Genomic DNA, 26198 nt, shown 5'->3' on the forward strand with positions numbered 1-26198 from the left:
AACGTTTCACCAGGCAACGCCGGTCAACTGCTGTTTGTATATGAGAAATCGGTTGGAAACTTTCCTCATGTCAGCACGTTGTAGGTGTCGCCACCGGCGCCAACCTTGTGTGAATGCTCTGAAAAGCTAATCATTTGGATATCACACCACTTTCTTCCTGTCGGTTACATTTCGCGTCTGTAGCACGTCATCTTCGTGGTGTAACAATTTTAATGGCCAGTTGTGTAATTTTATATGATCATCCCACTTCAAATAGTTCCGTACGCATACTCCCAATTATTTTACAGAAGTAACTGCTATCAGTATTTGTTTCGCTATCATATAATCATACAATAAAGGAATCTTCTTTCTATGTATTCGCAATACATTACATTTGTCTATGTTATGGGTCGGTTCCGCGCGGCCGCTACGGTCGCTGGTTCGAATCCTGCCTCGGGCATGGATGTGTGTGATGCCCTTAGGTTAGTTAGGTTTAAGTAGTTCTAAGTTCTAGGGGACTGATGACCACAGCTGTTAAGTCCCATAGTGCTCAGAGCAATTTGAACCATTTTTTTTTATGGGTCGGTTGCCACGCCCCGCTGCAGATCTTCCTGCATTTCGCTACAATTTTCTAATGCTGCAACTTCTCTGTATACTACAGCATCATCCGCGAAAAGCCGCATGGAACTGCCGACACTATCTACTAGGTAATTTATATATATTGTGAAAAGCAATGGTCCCATAACACTCCCCTGTAGCACACCAGAGGTTACTTTAACGTCTGTAGACGTCTCTCCATTGATAACAACATGCTGTGTTCTGTTTGCTAAAAACTCTTCAATCCAGCCACACAGCTGGTCTGATACTCCGTAGGCTCTTACTTTGTTTATCAGGCGACAGTGCAGAACTGTACCGAACGCCTTCCGGAAGTCGAGGAAAATAGCATGTACATGGGAGTCTGTATTTAATATTTCCTGGGTATCAAGAACAAATAAAGCGAATTGGGTCTCACACGATCGCTGTTTCCGGAATCCATGTTGATTCCTACAGAGTAGATACTGGTTTCCAAAAAACATGTTCTAAAATTCTACAACAGATCGACGTTAGAGATATAGGTCTATAGTCTTGCACTTCTGCTCGACGACCCTTCTTGAAGACTGGGACTACCTGTGCTCTTTTCCAATCATTTGGAATCTTCCGTTCCTCTAGAGACTTTCGGTACACGGCTGTTAGAAGGGGGGCAAGTTCTTTCGCGTACTCCGTGTAGAATCGAATTGGTATCCCGTCAGGTCCAGTGGACTTTCCTCTGTTGTGTGATTCCAGTTGCTTTTCTATTCCTTGGACACTTATTTCGATGTTAGCCATTTTTTCGTTCGTGCGAGCACTTAGAGGAGGAACTGCAGTGCGGTCTTCCTCTGTGAAACAGCTCTGGAAAAAGATGTTTAGCATTTCAGCTTTACGCGTGTCATCCTCTGTTTCAATGCCATTATCATCCCAGAGTGTCTGGATATGCTGTTTCGATCCACTTACTGATTTAACATAAGACCCGAACTTCCTAGGATTTTCTGTCAAGTCGGTACATAGAATTTTACTTTCGAATTCACTGAACGCTTAACGCATATCCCTTCTTACGCTAACTTTGACATCGTTTAGCTTTTGTTTGTCTGAGAGGATTTGGCTGCGTTTAAACTTGCAGTGAAGCTCTCTTTGCTTTCGCAGTAGTTTCCTAACTTTGTTGTTGAACCACGGTGGATTTTTCCCGTCCCTCACAGTTTTACTCGGCACGTACCTGTCTAAAACGCATTTTACGATTGCCTTGAACTTTTTCCATAAACACTCAACATTGTCAGTGTCGAAACAGAAATTTTCGTTTTGATCTGTTAGGGAGTCTGAAATCTACCTCCTACTACTCTTGCTAAACAGATAAACCTTCCTCCCCTTTTTTATATTCCTATTTACTTCCATATTCAGGGATGCGGCAACGGCCTTATGATCACTGATTCCCTGTTCTGCGCTTACAGATTCGAAAAGGACGGGTCTGTTTGTTATCAGTAGGTTCAAGATTTTCTCTCCACGAGTCGGTTCTCTGTTTAATTGCTCGAGGTATTTTTCGGATAGTGCACTCAGTATAATGTCAGTCGATGCTCTGTCCCTACCACCCGTCCTAAACATCTGAGTGTCCCAGTCTATATCTGGTAAATTGAAATCTCCTCCTAAGACTATAACATGCTGTGGAAACTGATGTGAAATGTATTCCAGATTTTCTCTGCGTTGTTCTGTCACTAATGCTGCTGAGTCGGGTGGTCGGTAAAAGGAGCCAATTATTAACCTAGCTCGGTTGTTGAGTATAACCTCCACCCATAATAATTCACAGGAACTATCCACTTCTATGTCACTACAGGATAAACTACTACTAACAGTGACAAATACGCCACCACCAGTTGCATGCAATCTATCCTTTCTAAACACCGTCTGTACCTTTGTAAAAATTTCGGCAGAATTTATCTCTGGCTTCAGCCAGCTTTCTGTACCTATAACGATTTCAGCTTCGGTGCTTTCTATCAGCGCTTGAAGTTCCATTACTTTACCAACTCAACTTCGACAGTTTACAATTACAATACCGATTGCTGCTTGGTCCCCGCCTGTCCTGACTTTGCCCCGCACTCTTTGAGGCTGTTGCCCTTTCTGTACTTGCCCGAGGCCATCTAACCTAAAAAACCGCCCAGTGCACGCCACACAACCCATGCTACCCGTGTAGCCGCCTGCTGCGTGTAGTGGACTCCTGACCTATCCAGCGGAACCCGAAACCCATCCACCCTATGGCGCAAGTCGAGGAATCTGCAGCCCACACGGTGGCAGATCAGTCTCAGTATGCATCACAGTTAGTTAGTTGGTTGCGTGTTCCACTGATCAATACCACGGTACGGTAGCCGTTATGATGTGGAACGTGTCACGTGCACAAGAAATGCACATATGAAACAAAATTTTTTAATATATATATTACAATACAGATTTAAGGATTAATATTTCTGTTATTTACCCCCTTCCCATAAATGGCACAAAATGCATATACTATATTTATAGATTTACTTATTCCGATTCAAGAATTCATCTATGGTATAGAAGGAGTTGTCAAGGAGATATGATTTAAATTTATTTTTGAAGCCATTATTGCTTTCTGTTAGACACCTTATCTCATCTGGTAATTTGTCGAAAATTTTTGCAGCAGCATATTTTACCCCTTTCTGTGCCAAAGATATGTTGAGCAAAGGATAGTGTAAGTCTTTCTTTTTTCTGGTATTATAATCATGAATGTCACTGTTGTTTTTAAACTGGTCCATGTTGTTGAGAACAAATTGCATTAGTGAGTAGATGTATTGTGAGGCTGTTGTAAGAATGCCCAATCTCTTAAAAAGATGCCTACAAGATGTGCGAGTATTAACTCCACACATTATTCTAACCACTTTCTCTTGAGCAGTGAATACTTTTTGTTTAAATGTTGAGTTACCCCAAAATTTTATTCCGTATGACATCAGAGAGTGAAAGTATGCAAAGTATGTTAGCCTTCTAATTTGTATATCCGCAAAATTGACAATTATTCTGATTGCAAAAGTTGCTGAATCTATTCGCTTTAGGAGATCCAAAATATGAATTTTCCAATGAAGATTCTCATCTATATGTACACCCAAAAACTTACTATACTCTACCCTGTCTACTGACTTCTGTTGATGTGTTATATGTATTGAAGAAACTGTACTTTATCCAGCAGAAAATTGGATGTTTTGTGTTTTTTGAAAGCTTAGAGCAAGCCCATTTTCAGAAAACCAATTTCCAAAGACCTTATTTGTATCCTTTTCAATTGGACTTTCTTTTACTGGATTAATAGTGATGTTTGTATCATCAGCAAACAGTGTCAGTTCAGCTTCCTGTTTCAGATAGGAAGTGAGGTCGTTCACATATATCAAGAACAGAAGGGGACCCATGATTGAATCCTGTGGAACACCTAATGTAATTTCACCAAGTTAGTTGAAGTGGCAAACTTATTTAAATCACTTTATCCATATAAAGAAACTTTTTGCTCCATGTTCTGTAGGTATGACTTAAACCACTCATATGCTATTACATTTATACCATAGAATTGTAATTCTGTCACATAATGTCGTGGTTCACACAATCATATGTTTTGGACCAGTCACAGAAAATTCCTATTGGTGTCATTTTACTATTTAAAGACTCTATTATGTGGATAGTGAAATCCTATATTGCTGTCTCAGTGGAACAGAATTTTTTAAATCCGAACTGTGATTTACTTACTAAGTATCCCATTACTGTTGAGATGGCTAACCACTCTTGAGTACATTTCTTTCTTGAAGATTTTGGAGAATGCTGTAAGCAAGGATACTGGCTGATAATTATTGACATCTGTGGTGTCCCCCTTTTTGTAGAGAGGCCTGACAGTGGCATATTTCAACCTGCTTGGGAAATACATTGAGTCAGTGATGCATTACATATGTGACTCAGAACATCAGCTGTAATTTCTCCACATTGTTTTAATATCTTATTAGAGATGTCATCTACTCCAACAGAACATTTATTTTTCAGAGATTTAATCATTTTACTTACTTCACAAGAGGTTGTTAGGTGAAACTTAATCTGATTAATTTTTTTCAAAACAGACTCTTCCATGTACTGCCTAGCTTTTTCTTTTGAACTGTGCTCACCAATTTTTTTCTGCTACACTTAAGAAACGGTTGTTAAATACATTAGCTACTTGTGTACTGTTGGTTAGGATGGTCTCGTTCTCTTTAACAGTAATACTACCTATCCCAGTGGTTACTTTTCCTGTCTCCCTTCTAACAACATTCCATACTGATTTTATTTTATAACCAGAGTTGTTAATTTCTTCTCTAACATAAATATTTCTTTATTTCCTTACAACTTTTCTCAGTATGTTACAATAATTTTTATAGCGTAAAACTACTTCTGGATCTTTACTAGTTCTTGCTGTCTCATACAGTTTTCTTTTTCTTTCTGAAAACACTTTAATACCAGTAGTAATCCAAGGTTTCTTTGAACAGCGTGTTGTGTTACACTTAGTAATTTTCTTTCGGAAACAATGTTCACAGAGGGATATAAATTTATCAAGAAATATGTTGCACTTATCATTAGCATTTGACATGTAAGGAGGTCTATGTTTTAAAGTGTTTAAAAGGAAGGAAAATATTTTGTGATACAGTGCAGCCAGAGGTTACTTTAACGTCTGTAGACGTCTCTCCATTGAGAACAACATGCTGTGTTCTGTTTGCTAAAAACTCTTCAGTCCAGCCACACAGCTGGTCTGATATTCCGTAGGCTCTTACTTTGTTTATCAGGTGACAGTGCGGAACTGTATCGAACGCCTTCCGGAAGTTGAGGAAAATGGCATCTACCTGGGAGCCTGCATTTAATATTTTTTGGGTCTCAAGAACAAATAAAGCGAGTTGGGTCTCACACGATTGCTGTTTCCTGAATCCATGTTGATTCCTACATAGTAGATTCTTGGTTTCCAAAAACGACATGATACTCGAGCAAAAAACATGTTCTAAAATTCTACAACAGATCGATGTCAGAGATATAGGTCTATAGTTTTGCGCATCTGCCCGACGACCCTTCTTGAAGACTGGGACTACCTGTGCTCTTTTCCAATCATTTGGAACCTTCCGTTCCTCTAGAGACTTCCGGTACACGGCTGTTAGAAGGGGGCAAGTTCTTTCGCGTACTCTGTGTAGAATCGAATTGGTATCCCGTCAGGTCCAGTGGACTTTCCTCTGTTGAGTGATTCCAGTTGCTTTTCTATTCCTTGGACACTTATTTCGATGTCAGCCGTTTTTTCGTTTGTGCGAGGATTTATAGAAGGAACTGCAGTGTGGTCTTCCCCTGTGAAACAGCTTTGGAAAAAGGTGTTTAGTATATCAGCTTTACGCGTGTCATCCTCTGTTTCAATGCCTTCATCATCCCGGAGTGTCTGGATACGCTGTTTCGAGCCACTTACTGATTTAACGTAAGACCCGAACTTCCTAGGATTTTCTGTCAAGTCGGTACAAAGAATTTTTCTTTCGAATTCACTGAACGCTTCACGCATAGCCCTTCTTACGCTAACTTTGACATCGTTTAGCTTCTGTTTGTCTGAGAGGTTTTGGCTACGTTTAAACTTGCAGTGAAGCTCTCTTTGCTTTCGCAGTAGTTTCCTAACTATGTTATTGAACCACGGTGGGTTTTTCCCGTCCCTCACAGTTATACTCGGCACGTACCTATCTAAAACGCATTTTACGATTGCCTTGAACTTTTTCCATAAACACTCAACATTGTCAGTGTCGGAACAGAAATTTTCGTTTTGAGCTGTTAGGTAGTCTGAAATCTGCCTTCTATTACCATTGCATAACAGATAAACCTTCCTCCCTTTTTTTTATGTTCCTATTTACTTCCATATTCAGGGACACTGCAACGGCCTTATGATCACTGATTCCCTGTACTGCGTTTTGTTAAGTGTCATTCTGGAAATGAAGGCTGGGTTCCGCGCACTTATGACGACACGGGGGGATAAAAATAAAAGGTTTATTTAACCACCTAAGTAAAACCGAGCACCCTTGTCGCTGACCTTCGTGGTTGTATGGTTCAGATGGCCTTTTCTAACATGTAGCTGTTCTTTGCAGTTTCCCTCTGCTGCTGATATTCGCTTTCTAACCATTCAGCCGCATACGTGTGTTCAGCTCTTTCCGTAATGTTCCGCAGGTCGTAATGTTCTGGTAACGATCGTCCTCGGAGCATTCAAACACGTACACATCCATCGCGATGATGTAGACAAAACTGAGAATTGTCTCTGTGGCAGTCTCGTGTAAAGTGTCGGTGCTGGGGGAATCGCGTGTCTCTCTGCTTCTGCGTCGAAAGAAGCCACATAATGGCCACTGTTCCAACAGTCTGCCATGCTACAAACACTCAGAAGAATTATCAGTGAGTTTATCTTGCGTTTGTAGCGTAGAAAGCGATATTCGCCTTTTTCGCATTATGAACTTTATAAAGGTCAATTAAAAGTCACTTCTAAATTCAGTTTTTTGTTCTATTGCTGCTTTACTTTTCTACAGTCCTTACAACTATCGTAATTATTGAATAAAATTATACCCCGATTCTATGCAGAAAAATCGGAAAATCTCCCGCAGTTGGGTGGCGGGGGGAAGGGGGGGTGGCGGGGTTAATTGCTGTTATGTCTCAATAATTATTGCATATTTAGTTAATCACATCAGTTGTTTACAGAACAGTATTGGGAAGGCTATTACCGCCTAATTGTACCAAACTGGAGATGCTTCCCCTAACCCAATTCACAACAGAGCTGTCAGTCACAATTGTGTACAGAACAAGTTGGAGAGAATGACGAATTTTAGTACATAGCAGAGTCGATGTAAAAGATGCGTGAATTACACAGCTGAATCTTTATGTATGAGCTCTGGCTTTATCTTAAACCACCTCTGCATTGTGTTACCAACTCACAGGAGGATGTTGAATGAAGTGCATGTTACGTCTATATGCATGTGAATATGAGACGGAGGCTGGAGATGCTCTATGGTCGCCATTTTGTTTCCCTGTGGCCGAATCTTTTTTTTTTTCAGTCTTCATTCCAGTACCAAAGTATTCAGGCTCTTGGTGCACAAGGCCACATCACTAGTGTATAAGGCTAACTTCAAACATGGTGTTGTGGGAATTCTGCCACATACAGTGTATATACACTCATGCTCATAAATTAAGGATAATTGCAGAATGTGGTGCCACACAACGTGGCACTACACAAAACTGGCGCTAATAGCATAGGCACATAGGGAACACACACGACACATATCTGTAAGTCCACGGTATTGGTGATAAGTTGAGAAAACCGTCCCAAAACACATGTGCAACAAAACGCCACCGTTTCCTGCGCTTGTACCCCGACATCAATATGGGATATAATCACCATGCACACGTACACAGGCCGCACAACGGGTTGGCATACTCTGGATCAGGTGGTCGAGCAGCTGCTGGGGTATAGCCTCCCATTCTTGCACCAGTGCCTGTCGGAGCTCCTGAAGTGTCCTAGGGGTTTGAAGTTGTGCAGCGAACGTCGACCGAGAGCATCCCAGATGTGCTCGATCGGGTTTAGATCTGGAGAACAGGCAGGCCACTCCATTCGCCTGATCTGTTTCAAGGTACTCCTCCACGATGGCAGCTCAGTGGGGCTGCGCGTTATCATCCATCAGGAGGAAGGTGGGACCCACTGCACCCCCGAAAGGGCGGACATACTGGTGCAAAATGATGTCCCGATACACCTGACCTGTTACAGTTCCTGTATCAAACACATGCAGGGGTGTACGTGCACCAAACATAATCCCACCCCACACCATCAAACCACGACCTCCATACAGGTCCCTTTCAAGGTCATTAAGGGGTTGGTATCTGGTTTCTGGTTCACGTCAGATGAAAACCCGACGAGAATCACTGTTCGGACTATACCTGGACTCGTCCGTGAATGTAACCTAGGACCACTGTTCCAATGACCGTGTACTGTGTTCTTGACAACAGGCTTTACGGGTTCTCCTGTCACCAGGGGTCAGTGGAATGCACCTTGCAGGTCTCCGGGCGAATAAACCATGGCTGTTCAGCCGTCTGTAGACTATGTGTCTGGAGACAACTGTTTCAATGGTTGCGGTAAGGTCCCGAGCAAGGCTAGCTGCAGTACTCCGTGGCCGTCTGCGGGCACTGATGGTGAGATATCTGTCTTCTTGTGGGCGTCCCGTACTGTAGCGCCTGGACACGTTTCCTGTCTGCTGAAATCGCTGCCATAATCTTGAGATCACACTTTGTGGCACAGGGAAGGCCCGTGCTACGACCTGCTGTGTTTGACCAGCGTCCAGTCGCTTAGTATTCTACCCCTCATAACGTCGTCAATATGTGTTCTTTGAGCGGTTTTCAACACACAGTCACTATTAGCACGTCTGAAAACGTCTGCACACTTATTCGCTGCACCGTACTCTGACATGCACCAACACACCTCTGTGTATGTGGACTGCTGACAGCGCCACCGTGCGACGACCGCAGGTTAAATGCACCGTATTGTAAATGGTTGCGAAAACACACTTGACCTCTTAGCCACAAACAATCCAGAGCTATTAGAGAGCATCATGACTGATACAGGTATTAGTGATCACAAGGTCGTTGTAGCTAGGCTCAATACCGTTTCTTCCAAATCCACCAGAAACAAACGCAAAATAATTTTATTTAAAAAAGCGGATAAAGTGTCACTAGAAACTTTCCTAAGAGACAATCACCATTCCTTCCGAACTGACAATGCAAATGTAGACGAGATGTGGCTCAAATTCAAAGATATAGTAGCAACAGCAATTGAGAGATTCATACCTCATAAATTGGTAAGAGATGGAAATGATCCCCCATGATACACAAAACAGGTCCGAACGCTGTTGCAGAGGCAACGGAAAAAGCATGCGAAGTTCAGAAGAACGCGAAATCCCGAAGATTGGCTAAAATTTACAGACACGCGAAATTTGGCACGGACTTCAATGCGAGATGCCTTTAATAGGTTCCACAACGAAACATTGTCTCGAAATTTGGTAGAAAATCCGAAGAAATTCTGGTAGTATGTTGTAAAGTACACAAGCGGCAAGACGCAGTCAATACCTTCGCTGCGTAGTGCCGATGGCACTGTTACCGACGACTGTGCCGCTAAAGCGGAGTTATTGAACGCAGTTTTCCGAAATTACTTCACCAGGGAAGACGAATGGAATATTCCAGAATTTGAAACACGAACAGCTGCTAGCATGAGTTTCTTAGAAGTAGATACCTTAGGGGTTGCGAAGCAACTCAAATCGCTTGATACGGGCAAGTCGTCAGGTCCAGATTGTATACCGACTAGGTTCCTTTCAGATTACGCTGATACAATAGCTGCCTACTTAGCAATTATATACAACCGCTCGCTCACCGATAGATCTGTACCTACAGATTGAAAAATTGCGCAGGTCGCACCAGTGTTTAAGAAGGGTAGCAGGAGTAATCCATCGAACTACAGACCTATATCATTGACATCGGTTTGCAGTAGGGTTTTGGAGCATGTACTGTATTCAAACATTATGAATTACCTCGATGGGAACGATTTATTGATACGTAATCAGCATGGTTTCAGAAAGATCGGTCTTCTGCAACGCAGCTAGCTCTTTATTCGCACGAAGTAATGGCCGCTATCGACAGGGGATCTCAAGTTGATTCCGTATTTCTAGATTTCCGGAAAGCTTTTGGCACCGTTCCTCACAAGCGACTTCTAATCAAGCTGCGGGCCTGTGGGGCATCGTCTCAGTTGTGCGACTGGATTGGTGATTTCCTGTTAGGAAGATCGCAGTTCGCAGTAATAGACGGCAAATCATCGTGTAAAACTGAAGTGATATCAGCTGTTCCTCAGGGAAGCGTCCTGGGACCTCTGCTGTTCCTGATCTATATAAATGACCTGGGTGACAATCTGAGCAGTTCTCTTAGATTGTTCGCGGATGATGCTGTAATTTACCGTCTAGTAAGGTCATCCGAAGACCAGTATCAGTTGCAAAGCGATTTAGAAAAGGTTGCTGTATGGTGTGGCAGGTGGCAGTTGACGCTAAATAACGAAAAGTGTGAGGTGATCCACATGAGTTCCAAAAGGAATCCGTTGGAGTTCGATTACTTGATAAATAGTACAATTCTCAAGGCTGTCAATTCAACTAAGCATCTGGGTGTTGAAATTACGAACAACTTCAGTTGGAAAGACCACATGGAAAATATTGTGGGGAAGGCGAGCTAAAGGCAGGACACTTAGAAGATGCAACAAGTCCACTGAAGAGATAGCTGACACTACACTCGTTCGTCCTCTGTTAGAATATTGCTGCCCGGTGTGGGATCCTTACCAGGTGGGATTGACGGAGGACATCGAAAGGGCGCAAAAAAGGGCAGCTCATTTTGTATTATCACATAATAGGGGAGAGAATGTGGCAGATATGATACGCGAGTTGGGATGGAAGTCATTAAAGCAAAGTTTTTCGTCGCGGCGAGATATATTTACGAAATTTCAGTCACCAACTTTCTCTTCCGAATGCGAAAATATTTTGTTGAGCCCAACCTACATAGGTAGGAATGATCATCAAAATAAAATAAGAGAAATCAGAGCTCGAACAGAAAGGTTTAGGTGTTCGTTTTTCCCGCGCGCTGTTCGGGAGTGAAATGGTAGAGAGATAGTATGATTGTGGTTCAAATGATTCAAATGGCTCTGAGCATTATGGGACTTAACATCTGTGGTCATCAGTCCCCTAGAACTTAGAACTACTTAAACCTAACTAACCTAAGGACATCACACACAACCATGCCCGAGGCAGGATTCGAACCTGCGACCGTAGCGGTCACACGGTTCCAGACTGAAGCGCCTAGAGCCGCACGGCCACACCGGCCGGCGACTTTGGTTCGATGAACCCTCTGCCAAGCAACTAAATGTGAATTGCAGATTAATCATGTAGATGTAGATGTAGATGGTCATACCAGGAGGTGATTTAAACCCGCAAACCGCCCACCAGAGCGTTGTTTCACAATCTATCAGCATTATCATTAATTTATGAGCATGTGTGTAGTATTGGACCAAATACGGATGGCAGTGATGGCAGTGAAGTGACGCGGTACACTCCATTGGCAACACATACACAGAGGGTATATCCGTTGAAGTAGTGGTGCATTATTCTCCATGTAGTGTTGGGACTCTGCGTAGTAGCAACTGATACAGTATTTGTAGTTCCACCTTGTGTAAATGGAATGAGACTGGAGCTGGTCGAAGGCATGGAGAAAATAAATACTGACAGCCGTAATTTTATTAATTATTTTATTTGACCACTAGTTTCGGTACCTGATTGGCAATATCTTCAGGTCCCTACCCACTTTTCTAGATAAGTCATCTAAACATCTTTGCTGTCTTGCCATGTCATTAGAGGTGTGGAGAGACCACGTCTACAGAGAAATTTTAGAAATCTACGGAAGCCAGTTGAAATTAGTGGTCCCTATAACAGCACAGACGTTTGGAATACTTACTAGCGAGTTGTATAGGGGCCTGAAGTGGTGCCAATGAGGCACTGAAACTGGTAATCAGACAAAATAATTAATAAAGTTACGGCTGTCTGTGTTTATTTTCTTCAAGACTTATACAGTAGTCCGTCAATCCACGCAGAGTCGAATGCTCTGGTGACATCGAGCAGCAGGGCTCCAAAGAACTTGCGGTGGTCAAGGCCTTCTTTACACCTAGCACCAAGAGCACTACTTGTGGGTTGTAGAATTTCCTTTCCAGAATCTGAACTGTACGTCTGGTAAAAGGCTTTCGGCTTCTACACGGTCGGGTAGGCGTCGCAGGAAGAGATACTCGAACACCTTGTATGCTGCAGAGAGTGGGATTACCGGAGACAGCTTTGCCGGGATTGGGCATCTCTCTCAGGCTCGGGGATGGCCACGATCTCCGAATGGTTCCATACTGGAGGGCAATTCCAGTTCTTATTATTGCACTGAAAACAACAGCTGGCGGTCAACACACTGCGGGGGCAGGTATAGATGAATGACGTTAGAGAAGGGGTACATCTCCCCAGCCAGAAGTGAAGCCAGCAGCAGATATCTTCAGCAATAATTGCGACGTTCAAAGTCGTCGCCATCAATTCCTGGTGCATAGAAATATGGTACGGGTGCAATTGATGTTGATGTCGCATTCTCAACACCGACTTTTTTGAGATTCCCGATTCTCGCGCAATTTGTCTGCTACTGATGTGCGGATTAGCCGCGACAACAGCTAAAACACCTACTTGGGCATCATCATTTGTTGCAGGTCGTGGTTGACGTTTCACATTTGGCTGAACACTTCCTGTTTCCTTAAATAACGTAACTATCCGGCGAACGGTCAGGGCACTTGGATGATGTCGTCCAGGATACCGAGCAGCATACGTAGCACACGCCTGTTGGGCATTTTGATCACAATAGCCATACATCAACACAATATTGACCTTTTCCGCAGTTGGTAAACGGTCCACTTTAACACGGGTAATGTACCACGAAGCAACTACCGTCCACACTGGCGGAATGTTACGTGATATCAAGAATTTATCCGTTTCTGACTATTACAGCGCCAACTATCACAAAGAGAAAAAAGTGGTCCAACTAAAACATTCATATTTCTTTTACGTACATCACGGATATGTAATAAAAATGGGGGTTTCTATTTTAATAAACGCAGTTGATATCCGTTTGGCCTATGGCAGCGACATCTAGCGGGCCAACCATAGCGCCATCTGGTTTCCCCCTTCAAGCTAGACAAGTTTCGTTTGATGCTTATTTCGTGAGATATTTGGCCCGGTCACTATGAATGGAACACCCTGTATACTTCTTTTCTTCGTGTAGTCAATATAGCTCAACCGGTTAAGTGATGGATCTATACGGGCTACACACATAGTATTATTATTATACTTTCAGGAGTATTTTCTATATATACAGGGTGTTACAAAAAGGTACGGCCAAACTTTCAGGAAACCAACCTCAGACACAAAGAAAGAAAATATGTTATATGGACATGTGTCCAGAAACGTTTACTTTCCATGTTAGAGCTCATTTTATTACTTCTCTTCAAATCACATTAATCATGGAATGGAAACACACAGCAACAGAACGTACCAGCGTTTTGTTACAGGAAATGTTCAAAATGTCCTCCGTTAGCGAGGATACATGCATCCACCCTCCGTCGCATGGAATCCCTGATGCGCTGATGCAGCCCTGGAGAATGGCGTATTGTATCACAGCCGTCCACAATAGGAGCACGAAGAGTCTCTACATTTGTTACCGGGGTTGCGTACACAAGAGCTTTCAAATGCCCCCATAAATGAAAGTCAGGAGAGCGTGGAGGCCATGGAATTGGTCCGCCTCTACCAATCCATCGGTCACCGAATCTGTTGTTGAGAAGCGTACGAACACATCGACTGAAATGTGCAGCAGCTCCATCGTGCATGAACCACATGTTGTGTCGTACTTGTAAAGGCATATGTTCTAGCAGCACAGGTAGAGTATCCCGTATGAAATCATGATAACGTGCTCCATTGAGCGTAGGTGGAAGAACATGGGGCCCAATCTAAAATGAGCTCTAACATGGAAATTAAGCGTTTCCGGACACATGTCCACATAACATCTTTTCTTTATTTGTGTGTGAGGAATGTTTCCTGAAAGTTTGGCCGTACCTTTTTGTAACACCCTGTATATAGGTCAACTACATGTTTGTACCTGACGCATTTAGTATCAAGGCGGGTTGGGTGAAGCACCCTCGCCACAGGGACTTTATTGTCGGTGACTGGTCCTGTGAAGATTCAAGTGAAGAGCTGAAGAAGAAGAACAAGAAGTACGGAATTCTCCTTCCCAATAATATACGAGCAATTATTGTAGGCCCATCCAATTGCGGGAAGACTAATGTCCTCATGACTCTGCTAACGCATGTAGACGGAGTCCGATTTGAACATGTTTGTGTATTCTCAAAAACACTGTTTCAACCGAAGTATCAGCTACTGCAAAAAATATTGCGCGGTGTAGATGGTGTTACATACACGACATTCAGTGAAAGCGGTGATATCCCACCACCTAAAAAAACAAAACCAAACACATTGTTCATATTTGACGATGTTGCCGTCGAAAACTAAGACCAAATTCGAAAATATTTTTGTTTCGGCCGTCATATGGGTGCTGATGTATTTTATCTAAGTCAAACATATTCCAGAATCCCCAAACAGCTTGTTAGGAATAACGCAAATCTCATTATAGCTTTCAAACAAGACAATCTGGATTTAAAACACATTTACCAGTCACATGTCGGAACTGACATGTAGTTCAATGATTTTGCAAAGATATGTGCAGATTGCTGGAATCATTCACAGCGTAGGTTTCTCGTTATTGATAAAACAAGAAAACCGAATGATGGTAGGTACAGGCGAAACTTTCAAGGGTTTTTGCATATATAGCACGGTAAGAGAGGTCAGTACATCAGTCTACGCTACACCATGTATAAATTTGCGCGCATCTCTACCTCTCAGTCCGAGAGGATGGGTGTACACAGACACAACATTCGATTGTACTTGGATGCGGAAATTCAGGCTATGTCGCATGAAGTTGCAGGTATGCGCAGGGAACTAGAGACGTATTACCAGACTCTTCTGAGGATGGTGAATGCATTAAATGAGCTAGTTAATCAAGTCAGTAAGAAAGTAACCGACTTAACTGAAAAGGAAATAGATGTAGACTTTCTTGTTGTAGAGAAGGGGAATCAGGATCAAAGTAAGAGGAGGAAGAAAATGACTGGATATACAAAGCCTCACGCCACGGAGATGTGAGATTTGTAAACGCCGAGATGTCGACGAAGCAGAAAGTGATTCGCGCGCGTAAAGCAGTTCGTGAGAAATTACGGCTGCTGAGGTTAGGGCATAAGGATCGGCAGCAAATACTAAGAGAGACCTTTAAACCTGTTACTGAATCTCTCCGACAGCTCTCAGCAAAAACAAAAACACACGATGACGAGGGTGTTGCCACTGATGAATTCATTATTAGTCACACTCCAGGTCAAACATTCGGCGTTAGCAGGGGAAGACCGAAAACATCATCACCGGTGGCAGCAGCGGTGATGGTAATGACATTGAGCATAAAGCTGTGAACAATCAAATCTCGCAGTATATATATTATGACGACCCCAACGAACTAATAGATCGACTACGGCTGCTGATGGCATCAGCTGCTGCAGGTAATACAGCTCATTCGAATGAGGTTGCTTCCATAATCTAGGAATTTCGAGAGAGAGGTATGATCGAATAAGTATGGAGGCAGTAGTTCGAGAACTGCACAAGCCAGCATGCAAAACATACCATTGCAGGCATGTTATGATTAAAGGGCTGGATGACTTGTGGCAAGCTGATCTTGTAGATATGGGACAGTATTCACATGAGAATAATGGAGTGAAATACATTTTAGTGGTTATTGATACATACTCCAAATTTGCCTGGGCATTACCCGTCAAGACAAAAACCGTTCGAAATGTTGCTCATGTTTTTGAGCATTTGCTACAGACAGGAACGAATTGATTCCCAGACAATCTCCAAATCGATCGTGGTAGGGTGTTCTACAGATATTTCAAGACAGTGATGCAGCGGTATGGAATACGAGGTGCATTCAAGTTCTAAGGCCTCCGATTTTTTTTCTCCAGACTGGAAAGAGATAGAAACATGCGCATTGTTTTAAAATGAGGCCGCGTTCATTGTCAATACGTCCCAGAGATGGCAGCACCGTACGGCAGATGGAATTTTACCGCCAGCGGCGAGAATGAGAACTGTTTTAAATACTTAAAATGGCGACGTTTTCCTTACTTGAACAGTGTGCAATCATTCGTTTTCTGAACTTGCGTGGTGTGAAACCAATTGAAATCATCGACAGTTGAAGGAAACATGTGGTGACGGAGTTATGGATGTGTCGAAAGTGCGTTCATGGGTGTGACAGTTTAATGAAGGCAGAACATCATGTGACAACAAACCGAAACAACCTCGGGCTCGCACAAGCCGGTCTGACGACATGATCGAGAAAGTGGAGAGAATTGTTTTGGGGGATCACCGAATGACTGTTGAACAGACCGCCTCCAGAGTTGGCATTTCTGTGGGTTCTGTGCACACAATCCTGCATGACGACCTGAAAATGCGAAAAGTGTCATCCAGGTGGGTGCCACGAATGCTGACGGACGACCACATGGCTGCCCGTGTGGCATGTTGCCAAGCAATGTTGACGCAACAACAGCATGAATGGGACTTTCTTTTCGTCGGTTGTGACAATGGATGGGACGTGGATGCCATTTTTCAATCCAGAAACAAAGGGCCAGTCAGCTCAATGGAAGCACACAGATTCACCGCCACCAAAAAAATTTCGGGTAACCTCCAGTGCTGAAAAAATGATGGTGTCCATGTTCTGGGACAGCGAGGGCATAATCCTTACCCATTGCGTTCCAAAGGGCACTACGGTAACAGGTGCATACTACGAAAATGTTTTGAAGAACAAGTTCCTTCCTACACTGCAACAAAAACGTCCGGGAAGAGCTGCGCGTGTGCTGTTTCACCAAGACAAAGCACCCGCACATCGAGCTAACGTTATGCAACAGTTTCTTCGTGATAACAACTTTGAAGTGATTCCTCATGCTCCCTACTCACCTGACCTGGCTCCTAGTGACTTTTGGCTTTTTCCAACAATGAAAGACACTCTCCGTGGCCGCACATTCACCAGCCGTGCTGCTATTGCCTCAGCGATTTTCCAGTGGTCAAAAGAGACTCCTAAAGAAGCCTTCACCGCTGCCATGGAATCATGGCGTCAGCGTTGTGAAAAATGTGTACTTCTGCAGGGCGATTACGTCGAGAAGTAACGCCACTTTCATCGGTTTCAGTTGAGTAGTTAATTAGAAAAAAAATCGGAGGCCTTAGAACTTGAATGCACCTCGTACATCACTACTCAACATTCACTCACCTGGAGGCAAGTATCGTGGAGCGCTTGAACAGAACAATAAAAGGTCGAATGTGAATGCGTTTTGACCTTCGCGGCTCATACAAAGGGACAGATACCCTGCCACAAATAATTGCTCAATATAAAAGAAACAAACATAGTACAATAAAAATGCGGCCAATCGATGTTCGTGATACTGGACTCCTGGATCTGTGGACTTTCGCATTAAGGTGGTGGATCCACGCAACCAGAAATTTAATGTATGTGATTTAGTGGGTATCTCAAAACACAAGACTGCACTTGAGAAATCATACTTACCGAACTGAGATATTTACAGAATGAGATTTTCACTCTGCAGCGGAGTGTGCGTTGATGTGAAACTTCCTGACAGATTAAAACTGTGTGCCGGACCGCGACTCGAACTCGGGACCTTTGCCTTTAGCGGGCAAGTGCTCTACCATCTGAGCTACCCAAGCACGACTCACGCCCCGTCCTCACAGCTTTACTTCTGCCAGTAACTGGTTTCCTACTTTGCAAACTTTACAGAAGCTCTCCTGCGAACCTTGCAGAACTAGCACTCCTGAAAGGAGAGCTTCTGTAAAGTTTGGAAAGTAGGAGACGAGGTACTGGCAAAGTAAAGCTGTAAGGACGGGGCGTGAGTCGTGCTTGGATAGCTCAGATGGTAGAGCACTTGCCCGCGAAATGCAAAGGTCCCGAGTTCGAGTCTCGGTCCGGCACATTTTAATCAGAGATATATACAAAGGTGCAGCGAACGAATCCTAGAACTTGTATACTGAAGGACAGTAAAGGTGAAGCAATTGCGGGATCCTTCTACACTAAGGAGATGCAGAAAAGCTCAGAACCAGATGTACTTCTTGTGGGGAGAAGGCACTAGTCAAATGGCTTGGTTTCCTGCTACCCAAAATAGTTGTATTGATACCGGCGATTTGCTATATAATGAGCGAGTATTGTTCACAACCAACACAGTAGCGTAACACGCGCGCTAGAAGACACATTAGAGGAGGTTGTGATGTTCTAGACAAACTAACTCTGCAATTACACATCCCTGGGTGTAACTACTGTGGGCCTGGGACAAAGCTTCAGAGACGCTTGGCGCGAGGTGATAAGGGGGTCAATCTGCTCGACGAAGCGTGTGTGGAACATGACATTTCATACGCAGCAAATATAGATCTATCAGGTTCTCACATTGCAGATAGGATTTTAGCTGATATGGCTAAGGCCGTACGGAGAAGAAAGAATATTGGTATAGGTCAACGCATCGCAGCATTCGGAGGTGATAAAACCATGCGTGGAAAAATGAAGTTGGGTTCAGGAGTGTAGAATTTCAAGCGAATTATGAACGCTGCACGTTGCGCACTAAACAAGAAGAAGAAGCACAAGAAGTGTTGATTGAAGAACTGTATGCTAACAGCAATGTATGCAGCTAAAAACGCAGTGAAGCAGAAAGATTTCCGAGCAAGAAGAAGAGGATCGGTTAAAACACCTCGTGTTCTAACAATACCCAAGACATCCGGCAGTTTTATTCCTTTTCTCATCCCGGCGCTCTCCGCCCGCGCTCTCGGCGGTAGGGTCCCTCGCCGGTGGTGCCGCAGCAATTGCTCGAACGGTCAAGAACCGCATGATGGAAGCCACAGCCAACGGTAAAGGACTATACCTGAAGCCGTACAGAAAGGGTCTTGGTCTATTTATAAATTAAAAAAAAAGCCCATTAGCGGTCCTACCTGATCGACCACTCACAAATACAGATCTTCTTCAGTCTGTTAGAGGTAAATTCAAGGTACCAAGATTCCGTGGTGTGTTTATGTGGGGTACATTACCGAAGACTATGTGGAAAACTGGTGAATTCGGTGTTGTGAATTTGGATGTTCCTGGAGGTCCCGGCACCCACTGGGTGGCATACGTTATGAGAGACGAGAATACCGTCTACTATGTCGACTCATTTGGTGACCTGCAGCCATCAGAAGAATTACAATAATACTTCACTCTCAGAAGAAACGCACTCTACATTTATCGATGCTATCAGGACTTTAATACACACCTCTGCAGACATCTATGCATCATATTTCTCTTGACGATCATAAAGAAGAATAAGAAGAAGCACGTTATATAAGGAGAATGTTTAAATATTCATTCATCAGTTGAGGTTCAGATGCAATGTCGTACACTTCGACGTTGAAAGGACGATCGTTTGTATTGCATGCAAATTACTTCCCGCCAATTGATTTGAGTTCTGGTGAATGAAGTATTGCATTGACTGGACTGGAGACGTACAACAGTATCCCGAATATCGCCGAGACTAACAATAAACTGCATATCGATATTAATGGTGAAAAAGATATTCTGGAGATAGAACCTGGTGTATAAGATATCGACGATTTAAACGACGTCTTAAAATAGTCCGGAAAAGGTATTGCATGGTTCTCGGGTAAGTGGATCAATCTTTATTGTCTATAATACAACATACAGTCATCAGTAATCTTTATTTTACAGTTTCCATTCCCCACTTTGGCCCATATGAACGGATACTCGTCTGCATTTAATTTCATCTTTCTTCTGGTACTCAAGACAAATGGCATAGATGGAACAAGTGTGCCATATGGAACTTTAGCTAAGAGTCCTGTTGTCTCAGCTATACTCCATGTTTTCCAACATAAAATGTTAGCATCTGGAAATGCTTCAAGGCCACCATAGTCACAATGATTACCCCACACTACAGCAAGTGTGAGCCATGTACTACCTCCAAACAGAGCTTGTACATCATGTGAAGTTCAGACGGAGGTCTCGAAACACATTCGGACCTCCAATCAGTTGTTGCTTGTTAAACTGTCCAGCCAAGTCAATATCAATTGCCTTCAATGCACGATACACAGGAACGCTGCGCCGCAACTGTAAATGCAACGACTGACTTTAACCAGAAAGGTTCAGTAGGACGCTTGCTGGGATTCACAAAAGGACAGATTTTGAAGAAGGATCCAAGTAAATTTTACGTCCTGTCAGACAGTGGACGCACTCCCAGTCAGCACAATACGTGCCGAGTGTAACACTGCAACGAACTCCTACTTCAACGATACTCTGATTCACACTATTTACGGATTCTTTGCATCAGTTGCAACGGGGTGTAAGATTGCTGAGACCCCCGTCAATGCAATATACCTTCCAGTGACAGCTCAGACATTGGACTATTTGGAGCTGCGTATTGTGGACCAGAATAATCAACTTGTTGATTTTCGTGGTAAGGTAAACATTGTACGATTACACTTAAGACAGGATGGGCGTGCGGTATAAAACAAGTGCACGCAATCCACAGCGCGCCACTTCGCTACCGAACAGCAAAGTGATAACACCTTCGAACTACGAGTTTCTTAAATCGGTTGGTCTGAAGCCGCACAATGACGTCATCACTCAATATAACCATTCCAGTAGAGTATGATGAGAGAATTATACGTCAGCCATACTTCTCTCATAAACCTTACGCTTCAACCACGTTTAACAAGAACGATGAAATCCGCATTATAATACAGCACCAAGACGCACTCACGCTTCCGTGCAAGAGTTTCATATATCTCGAGGGGTCATTCAAGAAAACTGACAGCAGCAATATAGTGGGATCCAAGCTGATACGGAACGCATCATCATTCATCTTCCAAGAGATACGCTATGAACTGAATGGCTCTGAGATCGACCGTACATGCAACGTTGGCATAACATCAACCCTTAAAACATACCTCTCGGCGTCACCAGCAGATTTGCATAGTATAGAAAATGCAGGATGGTTCATAGACGAGCCAGAGGATAGAGCAGCTCAAGAGTACAAGCGATTTACTGCATGCATACGTCTAAAAATGCTTATGCGATACTTTGGGGATATGAGGCAGATTATTATGAACGCTAAACAAGAACTCAATGTGGGGCGGAGTGCGACGGACAGTAACTCATACATTCAAGGAGCTCAAGAAGAGAATATGATCACAATCAACAAGATAATATGGGAAATTCCTCACATCAGTGTATCCGACGAGGAGCGTTTAAGCTTTTAAAAGTCCTGAATTCGGGTACATTTCTGTCACTGACATTCCGCTCATGGGAGATCTTCGAGTACCCAGTGTTACCGACCGCGAACTGACAAACATGGCCTATTAAGACCTCCAGCCATCTAGAAACACCCAGATTCATCATACTTGCGTTTCAGACTGATAGAAGAGGAAATACATCAAATGATTTCACCGTTTTCGATAACTGCAAGTTAACTAATGCCAAAGTCTACCTCAATTCAGAATTCCACCCATATGACAGTTTACATCTGCAATGGAATCAAAATGTAAACAGCCTAGCATATGACATGTATGCAAGGTTTCGTCTTTCTTACTACGAAATAACTGAAGGAGAGGGAGGGGGGGGGTGTCTACTAGGTCCACGTAAGTTCAAAGAGCTTTCACCGACCATTGTAATAGACTGCTCTAAACAGAATGTCTGGATCTATAGATGTGCGAATTGAGTTTGGGTCATCCGCAAATTTCCCAGAACACACTGCCATGTATGCTTTAGTTCTACATGATCACGTTTTACAACTACTGTATAAATGAATAAGTACTGCCCCGTACATAGTTCATTTGATGATGGCGTGTCACGCAGTGAACATCATTGCAGACGTTCAAGGGTTCTATGACTGCGAGCGTTGAGAGTTCATATTTAAAGATGTTGCGTTTGTGGAGTACAGACAAGTCGCTGGAATAATTGAGACTTTCACTGCAAATACTGAATCACCAAGCCCCTTCAAGCAAGTGATGTGCTCTAAAACACGGAAGAGCGCAAAGTGGTTAACCCATTTCTATCATGGGATGCTGGCATACCCTATAAAGATATGGTGACTGCACTTAAATTATTCGATCACATGGACACCATCGTTTAAGTGAAGGGAAAGGACAAAATCTCCTGGATGCGACGAATATTTAAATTTGCTTCTATTCAAGACTTGAAAATCTACAGCTGTCCATCTATCCATCGACTCAAGAACATTTATCAAAAAGTGCTATTGTACCTGCATATGAGAATGTAAAATTACTTTTAAGTTGGATGAGAAATAAATAATTTTATTGTTCTATAACAATGCTTGTTTTCTTTCTTTCTGTGAGACCCACGTCCATAGCAAGTAAGTTTATTGGTTATACTGTACCTGAGACACATTCCACTGGAACTGCCTGAGGCATACACCTCAGCCTTTGAGTGCAGTGTCACCTGATGAGTAAGGTTACCTGAATCATTAATAGACGAGCTTTCACCTCACCTGCGTGAAAGCCACTCAAAGTGTCAGCTCAGATGCGATGCGTCATGTACTAGCCGCGTGCGCGTGGCCGCCGGACCTGAAAGTGACAACTCAGGGGCGACGCATGCGCGGGACAGTCGCCGCCAGACGCAGACCAATGTGCGTCATTCAGAAACCATTGTTTTAAAGCACCATACCTTATACGCATGTGCAGTGCATTGTGGATGTACCCACACCTTGTACACAAATACATTTATCATCTTTTAATAAAAAGAATCATGATTGAGGCTTGAAATAATAAGATTGGACATTTTTACAATAAAATAAGTTAATTTATTATTGAATCCAGAATTTTTTAACAGTGTTTGCGAAATATCAGTTTACACATACATCATTCAGTTTTCACATTTTCACAGTTTACAGATACATGATTCAGATTTACATTTTTTGATGAAAAATATCAATGTTCTGATGTTTGCAGCTACATATTTCAGATCTTACATTATTCAGAAATATGAGCACTCTGCTCAGATAAATGATTTGCATTATATATATATATATATATATATATATATATATATATATATATATATATATATATAAGCAATTAAAGGTCTTTACATGGATAGTCAGGCAGCAGTTAGAGTTGACGGTAAATTGAGTTCATGGTTCAGAGTAGTTTCAGGGGTAAGACAAGGCTGCAACCTGTCTCCACTGTTGTTCATATTACTTATGGATCATATGTTGAAAACAATAGACTGGCTGGGTGAGATTAAGATATGTGAACACAAAATAAGCAGTCTTGCATATGCGGATGACTTGGTTGTGATGGCAGATTCGATTGAAAGTTTGCAAAGTAATATTTCAGAGCTGGATCAGAAATGGTATGAAGATTAGCATCTCCAAAACGAAAGTAATGTCAGTGGGAAAGAAATATAAACGGATTGAGTGCCAAATAGGAGGAAAAAAGTTACAACAGGTGGACGGTTTCAAGTACTTAGGATGTATATTCTCACAGGATGGCAACATAGTGAAAGAACTGGAAGCGAGGTGTAGCAAAGCTAATGCAGTGAGCGCTCAGCTACGATCTACTCTCTTCTGCAAGAGGGAAGTCAGTACCAAGACTAAGTTATCTGTGCACCGTTCAATCTTTCGACCAACTTTGTTGTATGCGAGCGAAAGCTGGGTGGATTGAGGTTACCTTATCAACAAGGTTGAGGTTACGGATATGAAAGTAGCTAGGATGATTGTAGGTACTAGTAGATGGGAACAATGGCAGGAGGGTGTCCACAATGAGGAAATCAAAGAAAAACTGGGAATGAACTCTATAGATGTAGTAGTCAGGGCGAACAGGCTTAGATGGTGGGGTCATGTTACACGGGAGAAGCAAGGTTACCCAAGAGACTCATGGATTCAGCAGTAGAGGGTAGGAGGAGTCGGGGCAGACCGAGGAGAAGGTACCTGGATTCGGTTAAGAATGATTTTGAAGTAATAGGTTTAACATCAGAAGAGGCACCAATGTTAGCACTGACCAGGGGATCATGGAGGAACTGTATAAGGGGGGCTATGCTCCAGACTGAACGCTGAAAGGCATAATCAGTCTTAAATGATGATGATATATATATATATATATATATATATATATATATATATATATTTTTTTTTTTTTTTTTTTTTTTTAGCCAGGTCGCTGGCCGATTATCAGCGATCGGCTTGTTATCTCTGGCGCGTCCCCGGGCATGATGATCTTTGCGTTTTCTGCTGGGGCGCGCGGGACGGCGAGAGGCAGCCGGTTTGGGGCGGCCGGTGAGACTGGCGGAGTTGTGGCTCGGGCGTAAGCACGTGTGTGATGTCTGTTACGCTGGGGCTGTTTGCGAATCGTGAAACTCCTGCGGCGGTTACTGGTTGCCTGGAAGGCATTTCGTATAAACTGTGCCAAGCCTCGCAGTGAGATGGGAGTCCGGAGTTGGTGTTGGCCTAGATGTTTGTACAAATTGAAGTGCCTGTGTGAGAAGCACGGCGTGGGCCTGTTGGTTGCTTCGTCCTTCTTCAGATTAACATTTTTTGAAGAAAAATATCAATGTCCTGATGTTTGCAGCTACATGTTTCAGGTCTTACATTATTCAGAAATGTGAGCATGCGGTAGCGTTCCCGCTTCCGGCACACGGGGTCCCGGGTTCGATTCCTGGCGGGGTCAGGGATTTTCTCTGCCTCGAGATGACTGTGTGTTGTGTGTCTTTCATCATCACTTCATCCTCATTCACTCGCAAGTCGCCGTAGTGACGTTAAAGAACTTGTGGAACGGCGGCCGAACCGCCCCGCGTGGGGTCTCCCGGCCACCAATGCCATACGCTCATTTTTTTTTATATAAAGAATTTAATTGGGTGGAACTCACATACTTAAAACTTGTTCTGACTGGATGGTTAGCAGTAGGTGAAACTTACAACTAAAATGTAATCTGTAACCACTCACACCGAAGCACATATGAAGTGCAAAAACTTGTTTTTTTCTTCATATACAGGTTGTGTTCGAGTATAATGACTTTTATGGAGACTAGAAATCTACTCCGTAGGAATCAGCATGGGCTTCGAAAAAGATGGTCATGAGAAACCCAGCTCGCGCTATTCGTCCACGAGACTCAGAGGGCCATAGATACGGGTTCACAGATAGATGCCGTGTTTCTTGACTTCCGCAAGGCGTTCGATACAGTTCCCCACAGTCGTTTAATGAACAAAGTAAGAGCATATGGACTATCAGACCAATTGTGTGAATGGATTGAGGAGTTCCTAGATAACAGGACGCAGCATGTCATTCTCAATGGAGAGAAGTCTTCCGAAGTAAGAGTGATTTCAGGTGTGCCGCAGGGGAGTGTCACAGGACCGTTGCTATTCACAATATACATAAATGACCTGGTGGATGACATCGGAAGTTCACTGAGGCTTTTTGCAGATGATGCTGTGGTGTATCGAGAGGTTGTAACAATGGAAAATTGTACTGAAATGCAGGAGGATCTGCAGCGAATTGACGCATGGTGCAGGGAATGGCAATTGAATCTCATTGTAGACAAGTGCAATGTGCTGAGAATACACAGAAAGATAGATCCTTTATCATTTAGCTACAAAATAGCAGGTCAGTAACTGGAAGCAGTTAATACCATAAATTATCTGGGAGTACGCATTAGGAGTGATTTAAAATGGAATGATCATATAATGTTGATCGTCGGTAAAGCAGATGCCAGACTGAGATTCATTGGAAGAATCCTAAGGAAATGCAATCCGAAAACAAAGGAAGTAGGTTACAGTACGCTTGTTCGCCCACTGCTTGAATACTGCTCAGCAGTGTGGGATCCGTACCAGATAGGGTTGAC

Source organism: Schistocerca cancellata, chromosome 7 (genome assembly GCF_023864275.1).
Source record: "Schistocerca cancellata isolate TAMUIC-IGC-003103 chromosome 7, iqSchCanc2.1, whole genome shotgun sequence".
NCBI classification, from domain to species: domain Eukaryota; kingdom Metazoa; phylum Arthropoda; class Insecta; order Orthoptera; family Acrididae; genus Schistocerca; species Schistocerca cancellata.